This window comes from Haliotis rufescens, unplaced genomic scaffold (genome assembly GCF_023055435.1).
Source record: "Haliotis rufescens isolate VD_foot unplaced genomic scaffold, xgHalRufe1.0.p SCAF_9, whole genome shotgun sequence".
NCBI lineage: Eukaryota > Metazoa > Mollusca > Gastropoda > Lepetellida > Haliotidae > Haliotis > Haliotis rufescens.
Genome location: NW_025964383.1, coordinates 27,133,599 through 27,146,477, shown reverse-complemented (window position 1 = coordinate 27,146,477; position 12,879 = coordinate 27,133,599). Strand labels below are relative to the sequence as shown.

General features: G+C 40.7%; 1 protein-coding gene across 3 annotated transcripts in view; it reads left to right on the top strand.

Annotated features, from left to right (window-relative positions):
* The window catches only part of LOC124129917, a 49,645-nt gene that overhangs the window by 32,563 nt on the left and 4,203 nt on the right, over window positions 1-12,879 (top strand). The window lies entirely within an intron of this gene.

Sequence of the window (12,879 nt, the reverse complement as noted above, 5' to 3'; positions counted from 1 at the left end):
GTCCCTTGGGCACGCCAGAAACCTATGATTGTGGGTTCGAACCCCGGTTCGCCCCGATTATGTTTCTAGGTTTGTCAGCACTATACCCGTGCTCGTGGGTTTCACCGCAGTGGTAAACGTCTGAGACCTGCATCACTTCGGGCTTTCCTCCCACATTAAGCTGACACGCCGTGATATAACTGGAATACTGTTAAAAGCGGCGTTAAACCAAACTCATTCACTCACTCAGTTTGCTGTATCACTATCATGGTGCTGTGTTGAAGGCTGTATAACCAGCAACTCCATAACCCCAGAGAATGATTCTGTGTGTTGTAAGTCGTGTCTAACAGCCCTGGGTCAGGACAAATATGACAGAGGAGGTATCGAGGTGTAGGCATATGATGCATGGGAGCATCCAGTTAGCGGGAGAGGAAGATCTACATGTATTGATTCCGTCTGGATATCTGGACGTATGTGGGATGTAAGAAGTTCTGATGAAAGCATTTACGATTTTTACTATGATTTATTTTCATTTGTGAGAGTTACTGATATACAATTAAATCCTGTTAATGCGGACACCCATCATTCCGGACAATGATCACTTACCTGTTTTACTTATATAGTTGTTAGTTTCAACAAAATCAGTTAGTGCTAAGTATATTTTCTGGTCCATCACTTGATTGTCTGGTTTATTTACAGGCCGACGTCGCGTTGTGCGACGATGGGCAACAAACAAACACTTACTTTTTAGGCAAAGTGTGTGAGTGGCGGTTTTTACCTGTAAGACAGGACATGCTTACCCTATTTGTCAACATCTGGTGTGATCACTGAATTTACAGTGATCCATTCATATGGTTTTAACCGTTATTCGCCTTTTACGCCTTTTACGCTCAATGAAATCGAGACTGGGTATTCTTTACGTTTTGAATTAAATTTTCTACTTATCGAGGAGTTATTCTAACTAAACGTAATGCTCGGTAAAACCCCAGCATCGATCAGTTACAGAAAGGCACATGCATTGCCTCGGGAATATTCCGGCAGCTCCAACCATTGGTTGCTACATTTGACAACTTTTGAGGTACAATCAAGTATGCTTTTTCTACCAAGATTTCAAAGAACGTCATGCGTCTCTTGCTCAGAGGTTGTTTGATCAAGGTTACAACATCCAGAGCCTCAATAAAGTTTTATGGTAGAGATGGCGAGGCCGTTTCCAAATTCGAAGCATCAGTGACGAAAATTATGTCCGTACAATTCCCTATTGTGACCCGTGTTGTTTTCAGAAGGACAATTGACTTGTTGTTGCATGTGTTTGTGAATTGTGCCACGTTGGGGCATGAAACGGTATTTTTTTTCGCGTGCACCTGGCATCATCACTTTTTTATTGTGATTCATAAACACATGTTCCTGATATAGTCGGAATCGTACAATCGACTCTGCTTTTGGCAGACAGAGATTTCTGAAGGATATGAAAGGGTTTCGTCGCTTTTATTCACTGGTAAGCTGATCAGTTGCGAGCTTACACCAACCACTGCACTGTTGATGTACAGCATTCCGTCGTATGGCAGCAGTACTGATGTGCGGCGTAAGACAACAAACACTTACCTTTTTATGCAAAGTGAAAGTGGTTTTAAGTGATCCATTTAGATAACTATAACCGCTTTTGCCTTTTACGCCGAATGGAATCTGTTTCGGTTGTAATCGAGTTGTATTTTCTGGCGTTGACGTGTTATATACTGACACACAATGAAAACGCCTAATTATTTTAACTCGAAATCAGAAAAGAGGTTTTATTTATTCTCCATCTCAAAGGCGTTGTGTTTGATTATCTCATGCCTAAATACCCAACACAACTTAATTTGATTTTCGTGGCCATTTTGCCAAATATTAATAAAAATCGAAAAAAAAAAAAATTTCAAAGTGTTTTAGTATAGTTCCTATTAAAGGGGTTATCTATGAGGGGACCAAGAGCAGGTTCTACCTACGTTTGTTTTACTAACACCGTTCTACTTATCAGACAAAGTAATATTCACCTGAAGAAGACGCTACACACTTAACTTGGAAAGTACAATGAAAGATTGAGCTTTCCAGAATTCCACGAGGGGAACGACTTCCAAAGTGGTCATGAGTGGAAAGGACAAAATCTTTACGACGATACTTCCAAAATTGGAAACATATGGGAAGTATGACTTGTTTGTTTGTTGTTTAACTCCGCATAAGCAGTATTCCAGCTATATGACGGTGGTGTATAAGTATTCGAATCTGGACCAACAGTCCAGTGATTGACATCATGAGCATCGATCTACGCAATTGGGATACGATCAACCAAGTCATCGAATCGAGCCTGACCACTCGATCCCGTTATAGTCGCCTCTTACGGCAAGCATGGGTTGCTGCAAGTAGTAGTAGTAGTTGTTGTAGTTGTAGTTGTAGTAGTAGTAGTAGTAGTAGAAGTAGCAATAGTAATAGTAGTGGTGGTGGTAGTAGTAGTAGTAGTAGTAGTAGTAGTGATAGTAGTAGTAGTAGTGGTAGTAGGATCATTTTATCATAAATACAGATTATGATGATGATAATTATAATTATTTATTACTATTATCTGTTTTTTTACTTATTTATTATTATTTCTTTTAAATGTCTAATGAAGACCAGGTATAACCTTGCACGGAAATGCCATCCATTGGAAACACATTTCTAGCAGAGGAAGGCTTGTAAAGCTTTGGCAGGAGAACTATTCCTTCAAGTGATTAGACGCTGTCACTGCAACTCATAACAGCTGATTCAGTTCTCCTCGTTCTCCATCTCCGCAGGATCCACTCATTTGTACTCAATGACCTCCAGCATCCCTGCGTTTGAAGGGGGAATTGTAACCTCGGAAATTTATTGTAACCAAGTCGTAATTGGCACGCGATGTCCTTATGGCGTTGTGAAAGTAACATGTCGGACACAGGGAATACAATCATACAACGCAATCCACTATGCTTTGCTTCAGGGAAGGCTTGTATTTTTACGTTAAATGTACGGATGCAGTTCAATTCAGATGATAAAAAGATCCCGTGATTAATGTCAAGAGAGGACGAAGTTTCCAAATACAAGGAATCCAAACTTTTCATTTGATTACGCCACATGAGACATTAATGGTTTCGACACAAACGTTCGAAAATGCTGCCTTGTTTATTCACCCGAACCGCCCCAAGATAAACGGCGAATGGAGACTTCAGAAACAGCCAGCAGGGCCGACTGCATCAAATTAGACCGATACTATCGTAATTGAAGCCAATCCATGTTACAGTCGTAGACTTTCAGCCCGATACCCACCGGAGTCTTCTCCAAACTAATCTATTCCCCAATAGTATTCTAATTTGCTCCCTAAGCCCGCTTCTTACACCACGAAAATCTAATTAGGATTATTCTTCCGTTTTATATTCACCTAGTTTGAAACCCAGACGTTGTCTTCAGATGATCGAAGCTTCTTATTTCCCTTTGGTTCATGTTTGTGCTGAGGTCTACGAAATTACGCGATTGGATCCCTAGGCTGATGAAAAAAATTGATTATGTAAACAATTACCATGGTTTGATAGTGGGGAATTAGCACTTTCTCCATGGAAAAAGTAAACGACTCTGATCAAACCTTATCAGTCAATCAGCGCTCTTAGGGCCAGGGGTCTTGAAGGTCGGGATGGTTTGCCGCTCAGGGAAATACTTTGAGCTTTTTATCTGTCATTGTCTGTCGGTAGTCATCTCCTCGGCTTATAATGAAATGCCGGTTTACATTGTACGCTTAACTCTGATTATAAAAGGATGCGTTGCTCGCTTTTCCCATGATAATACCTTTGCGAAAGTGCTTTCCAAGATTATATTGATATTAACTTGGTATTGTCTTCCATTCAGACTTAACGTGAGTGAAAATGAGGATCGATGAAGTCCTACAGTGAACATATATGCAGCGGTTGTTGACGTATGGCTTAATTGTACAGTAACTGTAAAAGCGGTATTAATTTTTCTGTGGTTATGAATTCTTGCGGAGACTGACATGAATGTGAGGTATTCTTTTCCATCACAATACGACCCTTTTGATATTGATCGAGCTGCGTTTGATCAAACCTTCAGCATTATTGCAGTAACCTCATGGTGGGGAAACAATGGATTTACTTATAATACTTGAGTCGGTCACAAAACAGAGTATTCAGACGGACCTGGGAACACTAAACCTCCACCTACCCTCTACTAATCGCTTATCGCCATCGTGAGCTATATTTCGGCTGTATCACGGCGGACTGTAAATATTTGAGTCTGGATCAGGCAAACTAGTGTCTGGAAGCTTGAGCAATGACCCACGTCATCGTGGCATCCATACACACAATATCCCAGGTGTGTAGAGCCAGGCCATCCGATCCTCATTGAGGTGGCTCTTGTCAAACATGACATGCTTGGGACCCACACTGACCCGGAATTCCCCCAGTGTTGTGTGAACACATATGCAGATAGAATAAGCAGATTCCAGTCAGGATGGTCCCGATCCGTAACCCACTCGTTCACAGCATAACGACCTATCATAACTGTGTGGTTCACCATAGACTTACGACTGTCTTAGCGCTACAAGCGCTTTGTGGATCTGGGCCCCGTTCCTCAAAGCGATCTTAGCGCTATGATGATCGTAAACCTATGTTTAAGTATGGGACTTACGATCACCTTAGTGCTAAGATCGCTTTGTGGAACGGGGCCCTGGACCCAGGTTCCTTTTCAAAACTGAACAATTGTTAACGCTGATTCACAATCGTATCTCTGCCTCAAAAGATGAGGATGGACATACCAAAAGAGTCAAAAGAAAATGGATGCGTTGCATTTGTCATTTTTATCACAGAACAAATAAATATTATACTACTTATGATTTAAGAATGATGATGGTGATGATATTGATGATTACGGTTATGACGATGCATGATGATCATCATCACCATGGTCCGTTGAAAAGCGAGTCAAGTCATCACACATACGAGTGATTGAGTGAGTATGGTTTTACGCCGCTTTTAGCAATATTCCAGCAATATCACGGCAGGGGGCACCAGAAATGGGCTTTACACATTGTACCCATATCGGGAATCGAACCCGGGTCTTCGGCGTGACGAGCGAAAGCTTTAACCACTAGGCTACCCGACCGCCCCTCACACATACGACCTGGGTTCGAATTAATAATAATAAAATGTACGGACACTGAGGGGTGTCTGTACTCACTTAATGGCAGTTCGGAAACAAATCTGCCATTTCGATTGCAACAGGCCTAATACTGCAGCTAATACTGCACAATGGTATCATAGTGACTTTGACATGTTATTAAAATGGTATACTGCACATAAATAGACTTCAGCTAGTGCAAGCCACTCGACACCCTTGATGTTGTTGTTGTTTTGACGTGTAAGCAATGCGTTGACATGATGTATGAGATGGGATCAGGACCACCTTATCACAGTGTTCCAGTGGATGAACCGTAGTCTGTTGGGCATCCTTTGATCTATTTCACACGTCCTTTAAGCTATACATCAGCCCAGTCTGTCGTCCCTGCCATCGGTGTGTGATATATTTGGGTGTTGATGGAGAGAGTGTACCGGCTTAGGGCCCGCAATTGATAATACAGCAGTGATGACACCATGACATTGTTTCACATATCGCAGCCGTGTTTTGAATCGAGCCCACACCGTATGCGATTATTATTATTGTACTTGTTGTTGTTATTATAGGATTATTATTATGTTTATTTTTGTTCAAATTGAAATATATTAATGCAGGAAATAGATTGGGGTGATACTGTCTTAATCAGGATTATTCACCATCTTCATAACCACCATCATTAACATCATCATTATAATCATAATCATCATAACCATCATAATAACCTATATGATTCACCATCATCTTCATCAATATCATCACCATCATCAATATCATCACCATCATCATAACCACCATCATCAATATCATCACCATCATCTTACTATCATCATCATTGATATCATCATCATCATCATCATCATCATCATCATCAATATCATCACAATCATAACTATCATCATCATTGATATCATCACATCATCATAACCATCATCATCAATATCATCATCGTCATTCTTTATATAATAAGCGGTATCTATGTATCCTAAAATACCCCCTGTTGTACAGAAGTAACTCTATAGAAGACGCTACGTGTGTAGCATACTGATTTTACGAATCATATCGAAAAATATATAAAATACATAATCTCAATACACTGTTTAATCCGGACACTTAAATGAATTGTACGAATTATTAAGGTTCTGCTCTAGAGATAAGGAAGCGTGCTCACAGTACATTAGCTGGGAAATGTAGGCCTTGAATACAAGGTTATTGTGAGCCAATCACAATAGGTCCGTTCTTAGCAATGCGTTCATAAATCTTTCATGCCGTATCGATCTGTACGTTTCACGGCGGAGAAAAGGTATGACGGCTACATTACAAAGCTATAAAAAAGAAAAAAAACCAATATCTTAACAACCCGAAAGTATTCGATTTTGAAACTTGAGCCCATGATAATCATCAGACTGAGATAAAGACCACTTTATAAGACGTTAATTCCCAAATGTCAAAGTGGCATGCTACGGTTATTATCAAGTGCACAATGTCATGTGATGAGCGCAGCGAGGCATGTTTGGGCAAAACGAGTTCCCAATATCAGAACAATGAACGATCCCTGATGATTCAGGGCCAATGTGCATGCTTTGTGTGGTAATTAGCTTCTTCAGATAATCGAGATCTTCAGTGCTTTTGTTCACCGGAAAAGGTGGCGTCTCACGGGAGCGGTAATTGTATCGGAAGGGCATAAATAATGGCTGGAATAATAATTACTCCCTGGTTTCCTCTACTTCGCTTTCTTGCGAAGGTTGCCAAGGCGTTTAGGTGATTATAGACAGGTGGTGTTCGCGAGGGCAGTTTTTTTATGCCTTGCTGTCGATGGCGCCTCATGATCTTCGTGTCCTTCTGCATCTTGTCAATACTTGTATCTGGATTTTTTTGTAGTTGAAGATTCAGAGTTTTGAATCTTGTTGAAGTTGAAGTTGTCTACACTTGGACAGACTTTGAATTTTAGATGCAAAATGACTATTTCATCTATTTTTAAGAAAAATACTTTGGTGTTTTAGACCGTTTATGAATATGGAACGATGGTCACTCTTGCAATGACTCTAAACTGAGATATGATTATTTTCAAGTGAAGATGGGTTTATTATATCAAGATTGGTATTATTTATATAATTCATGATGATAGACAGACAATGTATGTGACTCTTCTTTACTGAACTAAATATGAAAGAGTATGTTCTCATCAATATAGCGTTTATTTGTACACAACATCAGTATTTGTGCTTTTGTGGTGCAGTGGTGTTGTCCTTAGTGTCTATACTAAAGTATAGTGTCGCAAATAGTGTAATATATTAAACAGGATAGACACTGAATTCTCGTCTACTATGCCTCATTAATGGATCATTTTGTTGAGGAAACCTTTTGGTCCCTGCACTCTGACCGTGTCGAACTCAGCATATTCTCGATCGTCGCCGGCCCGAGCCGAGATTTCATAGCATATACATTTTTAATTGCATTGAAGGTATTTGACTCAGATGACCACTTTTACATTAAAACACATGTCTATACTGTGAATGCCATATGTCCGTTTTGTATTTATTGTTAATGCTAAACACTTGTGCATATTAGTATTTGTCCGCACTGTTCAAGCCAAATACGTGACCATAGTATGCCTGCCCGCTCCGCCGTCACTGTTCATGAAAAATACGTGACCACATAAAGTATGCCTGGCTTATGCCTGCACTGCTATAACAGCTAAATATTCGTCCATGCTATGTCTAACATATCCTTAGGACAGCCAGGGGTTACAACAAATATTTCTTTAAATTGAGGGCCGTATCGGAATTACCCCGATGAATAGGCCAAATTACTAGTTTCTAGTTCGCAGTCGCACAGGAAATACCCTCATGATCTCACAAATATATTTTAGCTTGGGGAAACGTTCTGTGCATGAAGACGTATGCGCGTGGACCTTTTTATCTCTTTGTACCACGCAGACATGTTTTTTTCTGCTTCTTCCGCGGATACCATACTGTTAGGGGTTTTCGACACCGAACGGGCGGTCGGGTAGCCTAGTGGTTAAAGCGTTCGCTCGTCACGCGGAAGACCCGGGTTCGATTCCCGACGTGGGTACAATTAGTGAAGCCCATATTGGTGTCCCCCGCCGTGATATTGCTGGAATATTGCTAAAAGCGGCGTTATACCACACTCACTCACTCACTCACTCACTCGACACCGAACACCGAACATTTTTATTTTTCATAACTTCAAGTGTCCTTATGCCCGCCATATGCCCCCATATGCCCGCCATATGCTCCTTCTGTTGTTACTCTTAATGACAAATACTTGTCCATGCAATGTCTGCCATGTGACCGAACTGTCGTCTTTTAAGAATATAACACAGGTCTATGCAATGCCTGACAAGTGACTGCTCACCTATTAATGGAATGCCAAAATACAATACATAATGTCCATCTAGTGTGCCCCAGACCTTCATTGTTAGTCCATACAACATGGAAATCCATACTGCTCGTTCAATATGCCCATTCTGCTGTCATTGTTGGTCAGACTGGAATAGCAGGAAACCACTCGGGTCAAGGCGTATTTCGATCAGTCCCCATCAAATCAGAGACATCTCTTTCTTGATGTTTGGATTGAATACGGACCCCATATCTGTACTTGATAATTGCTTGTCGTGATTTGGAAGGGTATTAGGTTTGCACTTAATACTTTGATTGAAGCCGTTGTGGAAGACCCCTTGAAGAGACTCTTTCATTAGAGGCCATTGCGTGTTCTATCGCAATACCAACATGGGGGGAACAGCTTTGTCAAACACAGGACGACACATGGCGGAACCGTTGGACAGAAAGCACATTGCATGTAGCGCATGTCAGTTGAGTCAGAGGCGGTCCAAGCCAAGGTACATGTTCAGAGTGTACTTTATTGTCAAGACCTGTCTTACCACAGGACACTGTCATAGCCTTTCGTCCAAGGTATGATGAGATGTATTGTCGTTTAACCTTAGATTTATATTGCTCAAAATGTTTTCATGATCTACCCTGTCTAATCTATCTTACCATTATGTTTAACCTTCCATCACTGATTTTCTACGGAAGCCTTTTAGGGCCATTTGGTTTTTTGGTTTTTTTCGATATCACCTTGAAATTTCAAGATACTAAGTTGAAATTTCCAGATACTTTCTTGAAATTTCAAGATATTAAGTTGAAATTTCAAGATATTAGGTTGAAATTTCAAGATACTATCTTGAAATTTCAAGATACTTTCCAAAAAACAAATGGCCCTAAAAGGCTTCCGTAGATTTTTCAGTGATCCTTTTCTATAATTTTCACCGCAATTTTGCTTTGGCGTAGACGTTGTGTAGATATTTTATTCAGTTGCCTATCGATCTTTTATAGTCAAGGGGTGCGATTGTCCACGTTTTCTCAGGTTCCGAAAATGGAGTACAACTCTAGCACAGCTGGGTGTCGGTTTTTGATGTAGTACTATATACGTCATACCATGGTAATAGAAGTAAAATATACGAGTTTTTGTGTCTGGGTAAAAGTGAAGGAAAGGTAAAAATTCTTGGGGTATGAACAAAATGTTCAGGTGAATAATTGACTTGCTTTTGCATGTGTTTGTGACGGGTGCCATCTGTGGAGCAGGGTACGCTCACCTTTTCGCGAACACCTGGTATCATTAATATTGGATAGAGATTCATAGACACATGCTCATGATATAGTCGGAATCGTACAAAGGGTTTTGTCGCTTCTATTTATACGATGATATAGCCGCAACGTGCCCCTGGTTGATAATGATGAACGCAAGACCATCGAAACACAAAGCCACCAACGGTAATAGGGTTTCACTTCAAAGACCTGCATCGCTCTCTGCTTTCTAAATAGTATTGTGTAGTATGGACTGTATGTGTACTCGAGGTAATTGGGACCGCGTATCGAGTTATCCGTTGTACGTGATAAGCGGGGTATCGAATAACACCACTGTTCCGAAAATAATTCTATTTGGAATGTAATGTTGTTTCGACTTAAACGTCACGAAGTATTTATTCAAAGTAGTTTGAGTTAACAAGGGGCACGGGTGGCCCAGTCGTCTAAGGCGCCGCGATACGATGTGCAGAGTTGCGTCCCTTGGGCACGCCAGAAACCTATGATTGTGGTTTCGAATCCCGGTTCGCTTATGTTTCTAGGTTTGTCAGCACCATACCCGTGCTCGTGGGTTTCACCAAATGATAAACGTTTGAGACCTGCATCACTTTAGGCTTTCCTGCCACATTAAACTAACACGTCGTGGTATAACTGGAATAATGTTAAAAGCGGCGCTAAACCCAACTCACTCACTCACTCGAGTTAACAATGTTATATTGCACAGTGAGAATAAATATTCAACTGGAACATATTTCTTAAAATTGTAATTACATTTTTTTCCTTTCCCTATCCCAGAAATACTTGGCCAATGGATAAGGGCGTTTTCAGAAAAGCTATTTCTATTTAAAACCCTGCCGAAATGAAATACAAATCTTTCAGATTATCACAATACGTGACACCGAAAGCTTGCAGACCCACAACCTAATATATCAAGTAGGTCTGGCGACCTCAAATTACGGAGCCTATTCCACATTAAGCTAACACGCCGTAATAATATAGGAATTACCATTCGAAGATGAGTAAAACCAATCCCACTCACTCACTCATTGCCGCTGGCCACTGGAATCCATTTTACTCCGGCCACTGCTGGCGGCGAGGAATGTCTAGTCATCTTGCAGATATCCATTATCAAGAACTCAACAATAATCGATTTGCCGAAATCTAAATGAATTCGTATACTCTCTGAAGAAAGAGTCAATAAGAGGTCGCTTCTGTTGAGGTATTCCTAACTAATGACTATTCCAAGTAACATTGATAGGGTTTTCAAAGTTGATTCGCATACCATATTGCAGCGTTCACTCTGTACAGCACGTGTGGCTATTTCTGTCAATGCATTAGAAAAGAGGGTTGTATGGAATCTGAGCATATGTCATTGAATGTAATACACGTTATATTTGCTTATATTATTCCACCCTTATTTAATCCAAGGAATAAAGTTCTTGAACATCAGATTTCTTGTCATCTGATGCTTACTAATGCAACTGAAGGGGGCACGGGTGGCCCAGTCGTCTAAGGCGTCGCAATTCGCTGTGCAGAGTTGGGTCCCTTGGACATGCCCGAAACCTATGATCGTGGGTTCGAATCCCGGTTCGCCCCGATTACGTTTCTAGGTTTGTCAGCACCCTATCCGTGATCGTGGGTTTCACCGAAGTGGTAAACGTCTGGGACCTGCATCACTTAGGGCTTTCCTCCCACATTAAGCTGGCACGGGGTGAACCGGGATTCGAACCCATAATCATAGGTTTCTAGCGTGCCCAAGGGACGCAACTCTGCACAGCGAATCGCGGCGCCTTAGACGACTTGGCCACCCGTGCCCCCTTGACAACGGTATAAGGATATATACCGAAGTTGTTTTCATAAATTGTGTCTACCTTGACTGAATGAGGTCACTGTGACGTAGATAAGTGTATACTGTGATGTCATTACCTACTGTGCTGTTACTCAACACTAGTGAACATATGTCAATATTACGTTGTCATCGATCCCAATTGTGTGGATCGATGCTCATGATATCAATCACTGGATTGTCTGGTCCAGACTCGATTATTTACACACCGCCGTCATATAACTGGAATGTTGCTTAGTGCGGTGTTAAACAACACACACACACACACACACACACACACACACACACACACACACACACACACACACACACACAGAGTATTACGTCCACTGTGGTCCGTAAACATGTCTACACTCTGAAGGGTCCGCGATATCATTATTAGATCATATGTATGGTTCATACATGTATATATATTGTATTACTAGTAACTCGACTACCTTGAGCAGTAGAGATAATAAATGTCCCTATTCTCCCCTTTATCCCACAAGTAAATAAATGACGAAGTATACTTTCAGTGATATTTCAGCTAGGATTGTTTACTGGTTATCAAGTGATATCAAATTTATCATCAGAGTCATACCATTTCGAGATAAAGTAACGACTTGTGTCTCTGACAATGGCAAAATGACCGGTCGTCTGATAAACTTGCAGCATCCCCCTTCGAATAGCAAATGGTTGGCAAAAACAAACATCTAACTTACAATAGAAAGACCTTCTTAGTTTATCACCTCCGTAGGGATTCCGCTGTGATATAACTCGAATACTGATGGGGTGCCTTTGACATAAAGTAACAAACTAAGGTAAAAACAAACTAGGACATTCTCATTATCATGAACAAACATTTATGAATTTATAGGCTATAACCCATCAAAGGACAGGCAGAAAAGTTTGTTTTTTTTCACGTTGTCAGGTTTCTGAAAAATATGCTGTAATGTGTACAATAGCCATTCCCCAGTGTCTCGAAGTGGCATTAGCGCAGGAAAGAGGTGAATAATGGTTTTAATAATGTTTTTACATTGTGTACATTATTGAATACAGAAATAATATTGATCTCATGAAAAGCTTCCAGAAACTGTCCATATAAAATCCTCAGCTGATTGTATCCACGTGTATATAGGCTAAACGGCCCCGTGCCGCACTGGAATACAATTAATTGAATATAAAACCGCTTCTTCTGATAAGGAGAAGGCCCGGTGTAGCAATGTGTAATATAAAAGAAACGGTTTCTTTTATTCGCAGGTGGTTTATTTGTTTTTGTCGTCTTTGTAAAATGAGTTCCTCTTG